Source organism: Mustela nivalis (assembly GCF_964662115.1).
Source record: "Mustela nivalis genome assembly, chromosome: 6".
Taxonomy (NCBI): Eukaryota; Metazoa; Chordata; class Mammalia; order Carnivora; family Mustelidae; genus Mustela; species Mustela nivalis.
This window is the reverse complement of record NC_139025.1, coordinates 142,223,875-142,236,641: the sequence shown is the minus strand read 5'-3', so window position 1 is coordinate 142,236,641 and position 12,767 is coordinate 142,223,875. Positions and strand designations below refer to the sequence as shown.

General features: G+C 35.0%; 2 long non-coding RNA genes and 2 pseudogenes across 4 annotated transcripts in view; 1 reads left to right on the top strand and 3 right to left on the bottom strand.

Annotated features, from left to right (window-relative positions):
- Positions 1-12,767, bottom strand: part of LOC309867661 — a 743,341-nt gene that overhangs the window by 409,406 nt on the left and 321,168 nt on the right. The window lies entirely within an intron of this gene.
- The window catches only part of LOC309867660 (myocyte-specific enhancer factor 2A-like), a 396,028-nt pseudogene that overhangs the window by 222,208 nt on the left and 161,053 nt on the right, over positions 1-12,767 (bottom strand). The window lies entirely within an intron of this gene.
- The window catches only part of LOC309867663, a 239,157-nt gene that overhangs the window by 166,352 nt on the left and 60,038 nt on the right, over positions 1-12,767 (bottom strand). The gene's annotated exons all lie outside the window — the stretch shown is intronic.
- Positions 7,864-12,767, top strand: part of LOC309867659 (myocyte-specific enhancer factor 2A-like) — a 682,021-nt pseudogene continuing 677,117 nt past the window's right edge. Inside the window, exon 1 of the transcript in view lies at positions 7,864-7,917. The product of the transcript in view is annotated as a myocyte-specific enhancer factor 2A-like (transcript). The remainder of the gene's footprint in view (positions 7,918-12,767) is intronic.

The following is a 12,767-nucleotide window of genomic DNA, read 5'->3' as shown; positions in this document are numbered from 1 at the left end:
CATTTGAGCCAGAAATATGGGACGTAGTAGTTAAAGAGTTATACTTATGAGTTTAGTTTGATATAATTTGCTTTCAGATTTTTGTTGGTTATTCGTATTAATCTTCATGTGGTAAATGCAGCACATGTTATAAAAAACAAGTTCATATTTTTTAATCTAAAACCTTTGGGGACAGATATTTGTTTTATTTTCAGCTCCTCTATTATTTTTTCCAGGAACTTGCCAGTTTTATTATTCCCTCCAAAGAACTAACTTTTAGTTTTGTTGATCTCTGTTGTATATTTTTTATTTCATTATGGTATGCTCTTTTATTTCTTCATCTGTAGTGTCTTGGGTTTAATTTGTTCTTTTTATAACTCTTTCAGATAGTTGCTTAGAACATTGGTTTTTGGCATTTCCTCCATATATGTGTTCTAAAGCTATAAATTTCCCTCTTAAGCATGGTGTTACCTGCATCCCATAACTTTTGATGTTATGTGAATTTTATAGTGTTCAATTCTTTTCTGATTGTGGCTGTGATTTCTTCTTTGACCCATGAGTTGATTAGAAGTTTATTGCTTAATTTCACTCTATAAGCATTTCTAATCATATTGTTGTTACTTCATAGCTTAATTCATTGGAGGTCAGAGAAACTTGTCTGTCCTTTGGAATTTGTTAGCAGTTTATGATCCAGCATGTGGTCACTTTTGGCAAATGTTTTTATTCACTTACAAGGAATGTGTCTTCTGCTCTTGTTAGGTATACCGTTCTGTATGTCAGGCTGGTAATTGTAAAATTCAAATCTCTTTGTTTCTTCTAATCTATTCCTTGTTTTGGTGTGCTTGTTCCATTAGTTTCTGAGAAAGCTTTGTTAAAATCAACTTGCTAGATTTGTCGTCTTACTTACTAGTTCCCTTGGTACTGACTGAAGTTTATTTGGAGAAAGTATGTTTTTGGGATGCCTTGGTGGCTCAGTCGTTAAGTGTCTGACTCTTGATTTTTGCTCAGGTCATGATCTCAGGGTGGTGAGATTGAGCCCGACATCAGGCTCTGTGCTCAGCAGGGTCTGGTTGAGATTCCTTCTGCCTCTGCCTTCTCCCAACCCTGCTTTCTCTCTCAAATAAATTTTGAAAACAAAAGTGTTTTTCCATCTGCACAGTTCAGTACAATATTTTAACAAACTGATATGTGGGCAAAGTCACAAATTAAATTTCAAATCAATTTGTAGAACATTAGAATCACAGGTAGACATTTTTGAGTCATGTTCTGTCAACAGAGGGAATGTGCATCTCTGTTGCTACTGGCAAAAAGAAAGAGGTTTCCATATTATAAGCCTTTGAGCTGTTATCTGCTGTATGTGTTTGTCTTGCATAAATTTCTATTTGCTGTTGTATTTGTCCCTTAATTTTGCTTAGTTTTGTAGAAAGCACAAAAAGTGTTTAACACAGAAAGTGTTAAATCATGGAAAAGGAAATAAAGCCAGTGAGAAAGCTATTGCGTCTGAAGTCATGTAGTATTTTACATCCTAACCATGATAATTTTCTATTATAAATGGACATTTTCTGTATTTCAGTTAAGTATTAAAAGAGAAACGATTGGGGATTATGAGTTTATATGTAATATAATTTTTCCTATTTAAAAAAATGGAAAATAAAGTCCTAGTTAGGATTTTGTACAGGATATCTGATTTTAAGGAACAGATTCCTGACTTTAAGTGTTATTAGGTATATTCAGATTTAGAATTGCTAGCTCTTTCCAGTGAATTGAGCTTTTACTGTGTCCTGGGATTGAGTCCTACATCGGGCTCCCTGCTTCGTGGGAAGCATGCTTCTCTCCCTCCCACTCCCCCTGCTTGTGTTCCTATCTCACGGTGTCTCTCTCTCTCTGTCAAATAAATAAATAAAATCCTCAATAAAATAAAAAAATGTACTGTGATAAAGTATAGCTACAGATTTTTTTTTTGATTTGTGTTCTACACAGTATGTTCTCCATGCTTTTACTTCCATTCTATCTCATATTTAAGATGTACTTTTGTAGTCATCAGATCTTTTTTTAATACAATTCAGTTATTAATTCATTTTCCCCTTCCATTAGCTTGTTAGCTTTCTGTACTTTTACTGTTCTTACATGCATCTTTGACTCAAGTCTAAAAAGTAAAAAAGTACTTTTTTAATTTCCCATTAAATGAAAGGGTTTTAGAACACCTTAACTTTATTTACTCCTGTACTGTACTGTTGTTGTGTATTATTAATATTTTAAATTCTACAGTGTATTATTATATTCTTAGTCTATATTTACTTAGAGTTACATATTTACCCTCTTCCTTATACTTATTTTTTTGTTTACGTACGTACTTTTTGGTGAAATATCCAAGCTGTGTCTGGTATCCTTTTTTCTTTCTTTCTTTCTTTTTATTTAAATTTTTTATTTTTTTAATGAACATAGAATATATTTTTATCCCCAGGGGTACAGGTCTGTGAATCGCCAGGTTTACACACTTCACAGCACTCATCAAAGCACATACCCTCCCCAATGTCTATAACCTCACCTTCCTTCTCCCACCCCCCCCTCCCTAGCAACCCTCAGTTTGTTTTGTGAGATTAAGATTCACTTATGGTTTGTCTCCCTCCCAGTCCCATCTAGTTTCATTTATTCTTCTCCTACCCCCTATACCCCCCATGTTGCATCTCCACTTCCTCATATCAGGGAGACCGTATTATAGTTGTCTTTCTCCGCTTGACTTATTTTGCTAAGCATGATACCCTCTAGTTCCATCCACGTCGTTGCAAGTGGCAAGATTTCATTTCTTTTGATGGCTGCATAGTATTCCATTGTGTATATATACCACATCTTCTTTATCCATTCATCTATTGATGGACATTTAGGTTCTTTCCATAGTTTGGCTATTATAGACATTGCTGCTATAAACATTCGGGTTCATGTGCCCCTTTGGATCACTAGGTTTGTATCTTTAGGGTAAATACCCAGTAGAGCTATTGCTGGGTCATAGGGTAGTTCTATTTTCAACATTTTGAGGAACCCCCATGTTGTTTTCCAGAGTGGTTGCACCAGCTTGCATTCCAACCAACAGTGTAGGAGGGTTTCCCCTTTCTCCGCATCCTCTCCAGCATCTGTCATTTCCTGACTTGTTAATATTAGCCATCCTGACTGGTGTGAGGTGATATCTCATTGTGGTTTTGATTTGTATTTCCCTGATGCCGAGTGATATGGAGCACTTTTTCATGTGTCTGTTGGCCATCTGGATGTCTTCTTTGCAGAAATGTTCCATGCTCCTGGATTGCAAGAATAAATATTGTGAAAATGTCTATGCTACCTAAAGCAATCTACACATTTAATGCAATTCCTATCAAAGTACCATCCATCTTTTTCAAAGAAATGGAACAAAGAATCCTATAATTTACATGGAACAAGAAAAGACCTCCAATACACAAAGGAATATTGAAAAAGAAAGCTAGAGTTGGTGGCATCACAATTCCGGACTTCAAACTCTATTACAACGCTGTCATCATCAAGACAGCATGGTAGTGGCACAAAAACACACACATAGATCAATGGGATAGAATAGAAAGCCCAGAAATAGACCCTCAACTCTATGGTCAACTAATCTTTGACAGAGCAGGAAAGAATGTCCAATGGAAAAAAGACAGCCTCTTCAATAAATGGTGTTGGGAAAATTGGACAGCCACATGCATAAAAATGAAATTGGACCATTTCCTTACACCACACACGAAAATAGACTCCAAATAGATGAAGGACCTCAATGTGAGAAAGGAATCCATCAAAATCCTTGAGGAGAACACAGGCAGCAACCTCTTGGACCTCAGCCACAGCAACATCTTCCATTGCCATAGGCAAGGGAAGCAAGGGCAAAAATGAACTATTGGAATATTTATCAAGATCCAAAGCTTTTATACAGCAAAGGAAACAGTTAACAAAACCAAAAGACAACTGACAGAATGGGAGAAGATATTTGCAAATGGCATATGAGATAAAAGGCTAGTGTCCAAAATCTATAAAGAACTTAGCAAACTCAACACCCTAAGAACAAATAATCCAATCAAGAAATGGGCAGAAGACATGAACAGACATTTCTGCAAAGAAAACATCCTTTTTTCTTTCTACTTGAAGAAGCCCCTTCATTGTTTTTGGTGTTAAATTCTTTGTTTCTATTTGATTACAGATGTCTGTGTTTTGCCCCCCCCACCCCCTTCAGGAGTATTACTTGCCAGATAGACTATTCTAGTTTGGCATTTCTCCCACTCTTGGCACTTTGAGAATATCATTCCATGTCTTCTGACTTCCATTACTACTGTGAAAAAGTCCACTGTAAATCTTTCCTTTTTTGACTACTTTTAAGATCTCTCTGTCTGTGGCTGTGTCTCTTTGCGTGAGTCTCTCTCTTTCCCTCCATCCACCCTTTTTACTTTGATATGTTTTTTGTAGTGGTTTTCTTTGGATTTGTTTTGCTTGGGAGTTTGTAGATCTGGGTTCTGTGGCATGATGTCACTGGTAAGTTTTTAAAAAGTTTTCAACTATATGTCTTTAAACATTTCTCTCTTTTCTTTCAAGGACTGCAGTTACATGTATTTTGGATCCATGTGTCATAAGTTTTTCACACTCTGTTTGTATTTCCCAATTTATGTCTTTTTGGGCATCAGTATGAGTATTTTCCTCATTCTTAGCTTCTGGATCATTGATTGTTCAGCTGTATTCTAACCTATTATGATTTATTTTTTTATTTTCTGTTTTCAGAATTGTATTTTTCAGTTGTTTTCCATACTTTTAGCATTATCTGCTAATAGTCGTTATTAATTCTTTGAACACATTCACATATTTTAAAGTTCTTTTCTGATAACACCATGACTTGGATCTACTATAGGTCTGATTTCTTGCCATTTTAAAATCAGAGTTTTCAAGTCAGGTCTTGACTGGTAATTTTTCATTTTTAGACATTTTGTATAATAATGATAAGATCATTTAAATTTCTAGATGATGTTAAGTTTTGCTGGTAAGATATACTTTTTCTAAAATCTTTACAGGAGTTTTTATTGGCCTGCAGCTAGGCTAATGACACTAGGTAGCCCAGATTCCTTAACCTAATCAGGGATTGAGATGATATGAAGCTATACTTTCCTCCTTGTTGGTCTGGTCTATTTCTAATTTACGTATATACCTAGGGTATAGTCTTTTGGATTCCCTCCCTACTCCCGTTGTGTTTACTGGAGCTGGGCTATTCCTTGGCAGACCTTGCATCTACTTTTGTGTCCTACTGAAGATCTGTTGAAAGCTCTGTTTAGCTTCTCAGCCTCTCAGCCAACGTTTTTGGGTCTAAAAATAAACAGACACACACACACACACACACACACACACACACTCTTAATTATTTGAGAAAAAGTGAGAGAGAGAGCACGAGTGGGTGGGGGTTACATGGAGAGGAAGAGGGAGAAGCAGATTCCCTGCTGAGCAGAGAACCTGACATGGGGCTCAGGCAATATTTTAAGAATCTACTAATGACTAGGGGGAGAATTATTCTGAAGTGCGTTCTCATCCGTTTCTTCCAGATCTCAGCCCTTCAATTCTGTCTTGGAAGTTCTCCAGTGGTTTTGAACAGATTACTTTTCTTGTTGTTTTCTCATTATTAGAAGGTTGGTTTGGGGCTCCTGGGTGACTTAGTCAGTTAAGCATCTGACTTACTTTTGGCTCAGGTTGTGATCTCATTGTTTGTGGGATTGAGCACTCTGTCAGGCTTCGCGCTCAGGTCGGAATCTCCTTGACCCCCCACCATTTGTGCTTGCTTATGTTCTCTCACCCTCCCTCTGAAATAAATAAATCTTAAGAGAGAAGGTTGAAGTAACCTATTCAACTATTGTCAAAAGCAAAATGCTTAGATATGGTCTAATAGAATTCAGAATTTTTCAGATTCTAAAAGAGAGCAGAGTGCATACACCTTAGAGGCATTAGAGGCATTAGAATTGAAATGCACGAATATTTATCTTGTCTACTACAGTTCAAATTTTTATAATGGGAATTGAATACAGTGTGATCTGTTAAGGAACATGATTTGAATAAACTGACTTTTATTGGTTTATAGTGCAGTCTCATGAGGAAGCAAAAACATTCTACAGCACAGTTGTTTGTTTGGTTCCCACCAGTTGACTAGCCATCCTTCAGTTTTTCTAATGTTTCCTGCTTCCGTGCACATGGTATTCTCTCTGCTTAGAATGTATACCTTCATACTCAGGTTTGAGGCACATTCCAAAGGAAGCCTTACCTAACTTGTGAATTTAGGTCAAATAAACTAACATCCTAATTTTAATTTCTGGACTCATTTATATGGTAGTTTGATTAATGTCTGTTTTCCCCTCTAAACTATGAACTCAGTGAGATCAGAAATCATGCCTTTTTTCTTTTTAAATATTTTACTCTATGTGCCTACTTCAGTGTTTGGAAGTAGAATACTTTTGCAAGTTGGTGATCAGTTAATAGGTTATCAATTGTTAATAGATGTTCAGTTAATGTTTGTATGAATGAAGAAATGAAAGAATACAAGGGAAGATACGTAAGACATGCTATGCTTATAGTTATGATGGTAGTGTTAAGAAATGAAAAATTCACTGCTTTTGAGCAAAAGCCAGATTTAATCAAGCATGGATTTGCACAGTACTTTTAAAATTTTATGGCTGTATATGCACAATATTAGAAATACTTGAATAAAATTCCCCTGAGAATTTATTATTGTATATAGTATTTGTGTTTTATTCCCTTGTAAATATTTTATTATGTAAGTTTTGAAAACACTAGGTCTTTGACACAACTGTCATTTGGAACATGACAGATGATATCATTGCCAGTCATTGAATTACAGAGATAAATGGAATAATAATAAAAAAAAATCCTGTTCTTGAAGGATTCATGGTCTCAGGAATACGGACTTAGAATTTATTATACAAATAGCCACAGAGCATAAGGTGCTATAGTTTACTCTATCCGGGGGAACTGAATCTTGATAAATTAGGAGAATTTTATTAAATGGCTAAAAGGAACAATATTTCATTTAATAAGTGGACATTATTATGAAATCATAGGGTGCCTTTATGGATTGACAGTAATTTGGGTGGTAGCTAGGGCAGTTTGCAAGAATCATTTGTAAGGGCAGATTGGGGCTACCCAGATTATTAGTTCATCCTTTGACATGGAGGACATCAGAAACTTTCCAAGGATATTTCCAAGGATATTTTCCAAGCAGAGAAATTCTGGAGCCAGAGTCCCTGAGTTCATATTCCAAGCCCTGCCCTTTACTGTGTGTGTTACCTTGGACATATTTATTTAGGATCTCTCTGCCTCAGTATCCTTATTTATAAAATGGTGACGATAATTAAACCAAAAAGATGCTGTTTGGATCGAATGAGTTAAGATATATCAGGTACATGGAAAAATTCTTGGCACATAGAAAAATCCCAATAATTTGTTGCTCTTGTTGCTTTTACTATATGCATTGAGAAAAACTCAAAGCTTATTTTCAGCCAGAGCTAGAGGCACAAAAAGATTCCAGGGATTTCTTAGGGGTGAAGTTAACAAAGCTTCTACTTAACTACCAAAATGTAACCAGGAATTTCAACTAATATATGCCTATGTGCAGCGTAGAGGTAAGTTTGAAATTTGTATAACATTTCCATGATTTACAAACTTAGAGAACTTAAATTTTCCAATTTGTGTTTTCTTTTAGATCTTCTACAAAATTTCAGCTGTAGCCCTTGCACCAGAAGGTGAAATAATAGAAGCTGTGTACGATGCATTAGGGTATTGAAGAAAATACATTTTGAATTAAATGTTTGGAATATAAGGAAGGAAAGGTGATTGAAAATGGGGCGGAAGAAAATTCAAATCACACGCATAATGGATGAGAGGAATCGACAGGTAAATGAAAATTTTGACTTATTTATTCTTGATGTAAATATTTTTTTTATAAAGAGGAGCATAGGATAGAATGGTTGAATTTTTCTTAAATTTTATTCCAGGACTATTTTTGTTTTTAAACTAAATAAAAAATTTAAACACTTTTAGCTTGTCATCATGTGCTTTAAAGAAACTTTTTCTTACTACAAAAATCATAGATGTTGGTTCTAGAAAATATAGGGGAAAAGAAGAGATCACTGTAGTCCCACCGTTACTGTCCATTGTGTAGATTTATTGTAATATACTTAGTCTTTTGTTCATTTGATTATGTTTGTTTTTAATAGGTTAATTATTATTATAAATTATCACCTCTATTTTCATAATTAGGGAATACCTAAGTTAACTATGGTTATCAGTGAATGAGCTTTAGTCACTTAAATTTTCTGGTTAACCAACAAATAAAGAGAATTTTTTTATAACTCATATTATCACAAATATTCCCAGAACAGTTATTATATTGATCTCAGTTTTAATTGATAAAATATATTGAACTTAATTTTTAGCACCAGTGTCAATAAACCCTTGTAAGTTTAAGATAATTATAATACTGATATATGAAGACTAGAAATTGTAAGAGTTTAGAGCAGGGATTGGCAAACTGTGGTTCATGGGCACGCTGGCTTTTTTGACAAACAAATCATTGTTAGAAAACTGCCATGTGCATTTGTTTACATATTGTCTGTGCCTGATTTCACGTTGTAACAGCATAATTGAGTAGTTGCCCATAGGCCTAAAATCTTTACTCCTGGCCTTTTAAGAAGACGTTTGCCATGCTCTTGGCTTACAGGAAAGAAGGAAAAATAGTTTCATAGAATATTGTAAATAATCTAGTAGTCACAGCATATGCAGGAGAGGTAGATTCTGCTCTGGAAAGTTTACCTCTCAGGAGAAGTTTCCAGAAAAGCTGGTTTCTGGAAGCTTACCAGGAACAGAACAGCACTAAAGATAAAATCTGCCGAGTCTGAGTAGTAATTCATCTGGTAATATGGATATAATTGGAGACAAAACTCAGCTGAATAGCTGATAGAGAAGTTAGTGGAAGTGATTAGAGTTGTCACTGGACCTAAATGAAGAGAACTCCTGTTTCATCTCGTGAAAATTCTTCTGATAAAATGTAAGGCTCACACAGTATGATCCTTTATGAAGGTTGATAAAACAGGGGAGAGTGATAAAATAACTATTCCATCATGATTCTAAGCAAGCTTGCAAGTAAATGTCCCTTCATAAATCTGAGGACTATGTCACATAGAGGGAACATGGGGGACCTGCTTCATGAACACATGCAATATTAATGTAAAATAGGGTTTATTCGGGGAATAACATAAAAGCAGAGAACTGGCAAAGGACGTAACATTTCCTGAACTCTAATTATCCCATAGAGAGTCATGATTAAATTCAGCATAGATACACTGGATCTACCAGTGGAAAAGACGTCCCATCTTTAGAGAGAAAAAGGGGATAGGCATATGTAAGTGACTGTGTAATGGAGCTTTTTAAGATAAGGAAATGATATTATTAAAAGATGAAGCTTGCCACTATACTCAGCAACTAGAATTAGCCTGAATTAATAATTAATATGTTGAGTTTACCTAAGTCATTTTCTTACTAAGCTGCCAGATGGGGCAAGGGTAAGGGTGTCTGAATTTCTTCTCAGGAGATTTTGGCAAAGAATGCAGAAACCATACTGTGGAGGTAGTTAGACAATTTGGTTTTTAGGTTTGATTAGGCACAGATGTAATTGGTCATTTTTAACTTGTGGATTTTGAGTTAAAAGTTTCATTATTCTTGAATTAAAATGGGGAAAAAAAGGTTTCTGTGCTGAAGAGAATATGTGTCACTTATTCATCCAAATTTGAACATTTACCATATCAGAGAGAGACTGTTAAGCACTGGAGACTCATTCAAAACATATAGCCTACAGAAGAAATTTAACTATGTGGCAGATAGATGCTAAGCTTAGGTGCTGGGAGGGTTTATGGAAGGAACTACCAAACTCTGGGGTTGTTTAGAGAGCAGTACTGAAGGAGGTAACAGCGAATAGAGTTTTTAATGATGGATTTTTGGAGCTACTAAGATAAAATCACACTTCAAGTCATTAGAAGAGTGAGTTAAAACTCTTGGGGTTGACACTACCATGCACTTAAGAGCTGCTTCACCTCACTTCAATTCTACTTGGAAGCTTTCACTTGACTTCCATTTGGGAGCTTCTAGTGAAACCTTGTGTTGGTCCTTCTTGGCATAATGTGTTTCTCTTTAGAAAGTAAATTTTGTATTAAAGTATAACATAAAAGAAAAGCACACAAATCCTAAGTGTGGCTAAGAGAATTATTGCAAAAGTACATGGCCACGTAACCAGCATATCCAAGTGCACCACCCCAGAAACTCTCTGTCTTGTCTCCCAGGCATTATCTCCCTGCCCCAGGGAAGGAAAATCATTCACTGAACTTTCTAACACATAGGTTAATTACCCCTGGTTTTGAATTTATGTGAACAGCATATGTTCGTTTAGGCAACATTATGTTTGTGAAATTAATGTTAGTGTTGCATGTGGGTATATATGTAGATGTATTTTATAAATCTACATATTCATATATGTTTTCATTGATGTATGATATCCCATTGAGTGGATAGAACACAATGTGCACACTTATTTTTTCTACTGTAAATAGAATTTTGGGTTGTTTTCTACTAAGACTATTATAAAGAGTGCTATTTTGAATACTCCCGTGTGTCTTTGGTACCTATGAATGCTTGGGTATATGTCGAGGGGTACAGTTGCTAAGTCAGAGAATATACCTGTGATAGCTTTAATAACAATAGTTTTCTAAAGTGGTTGTACTGATTTATAATATTTGCTCTGCTAACAGGGTGTGAAAGTTCTAGCTGCTCAGCTGCTCTAAATATTCACCATTACTAGTTTTTATCCCTTTCATTTTAGCTGTTCTGGTGGGTGAGCAAAAGTAACATTTTAATTTTAAGTTTCTGTGATGTTTGATGAAGTTGATAACCTTTTCATATCTTTCCTGGCCCTTTAGATACCTTCTTTTATGACTTACCTGTTAAGTCGTACCTCACTACCTTTTCTTAGGCAGTCACCTTGACTGCTTTTTTCTTTGTAATTATTAGTATACATTCTGTATATAATATATTCTGAGTGTTTTGTTCATTGTGTGCATTTCAAATAACTTCCCTCATATCATGGCTTGCCTTTTCACTTTTTCAATCCTTTTTTTTTTTAATGTTGTCCAGTTTCTCTTCTATTTTTTTCCTTTATAGCTAATGCTCTGTGTTGTGTTGGAGAAATACTTACCTATCATAAGTCCATAAAGATTGTTTTTATGCTTTCTTCTGCCTTTTACCTTTCATGTTTTAGATCTGTTATCCATTTTTAATTTAGTTTTGTGTATGGTTTGAGGTGTTGGGTTAAGATTTGTTTTCCTGATAAATACTCAGTTCACCCAGTACAGTTTGTTTTAAGAACCATCCTTCCTCCATTGCATGACAGGGGTTGCCTTTGCTGTGAATCAAGGAATCATACACATGTGGGGCTGTTTCTGAACTCCGTTTTGTTCCATTTGTGTATTTCATATCCTTGCTCAATTCTGTACTATTTTAATTACTGTAGTTTAATATTTGGTAGTAGAAATTCTCTACCATGGTATTCTGCATGACTGAGTGGTTGTTCTTGTCATTTTTCTTTCCAAGTGAAACCAAGTGTCAATATTCACTTAAGAGATGGGCGCCGGGGTGGCTCAGTGGGTTAGGCTGTTGCCTTCGGCTCAGGTCATGATCTCAGGGTCCTGGGATCGAGTCCCACATTGGGCTCTCTGCTCAGCAGGAAGCCTGCTTCCTTCTCTCTCTCTCTCTGCCTGCCTCTCTGCCTACTTGTGATCTCTCTCTATCAAATAAATAAATAAAATCTTTAAAAAAAATATTCACTTAAGAGAATCAACAAAATAAACTTACTGGAATTCAGATGTATGGATTGATTTAGGAGAACTGAAATCTTTACAGTATTAAGTCTTGTAATCCATAAATAGATATGGTTATCTTACATTTGTTTTTCATTAATGTACAGGTCTAAACATTTTTTATTTTGTTTATTTTTAGGTATTGGAATTTTTTTAGTGTCATTATGTTTTTCCCCAGATTTCATTATTCTCGATGCTTGTTGGTAAGCCTATAAAAGCTTAGTTCATTTTTTTAATGTTGACTTTGTGTCTAGCAATCTTGCAAAATTCACTTTCAAAATTTACTTATTTCTAATAGTATAAGTTGTACATTATTTTGGATTTCCTATGTAAACAGTTGTGTTGTCTGTGAACAGTGAATTACACTTTTTGAAATCCTTTATTACATTATCTTGTTTCATTGCACTAGCTAGGACCTCTAGAATAATGAATAAATGTGAAGGTAGTGGGCATCCTTTGTCTCATTCTCAACTTTAGGAAAAAACATTCAATATGTGATCATTGATTATGGTATTTACTGAGAGTTTTTCTAAAAGATCCCTTTTATCAGAATAGAAAAGTTTTCTGCTATTTCTAATGCCACTGTTTTTATCCTGAATCAGTATAGAATTTTATCAAAAGCTTTTTCTGAGTTTATGTAGACGATTCTATGGTATTTTTCTCCCCTTTTTTCTTTAATGTAGTATCCTATGTTGGTTGATTTTCCAATGTTAAAGCATTTGAATGCTTTAAAAATGTATTTCTTGAAATACACCTTTATATATATCACTTGATTTGATTGTTCTTACCCCATTTTTTATTTTGCAAGTATGTGTGTGTGTGTGTGTGTGTGTGAGTTTA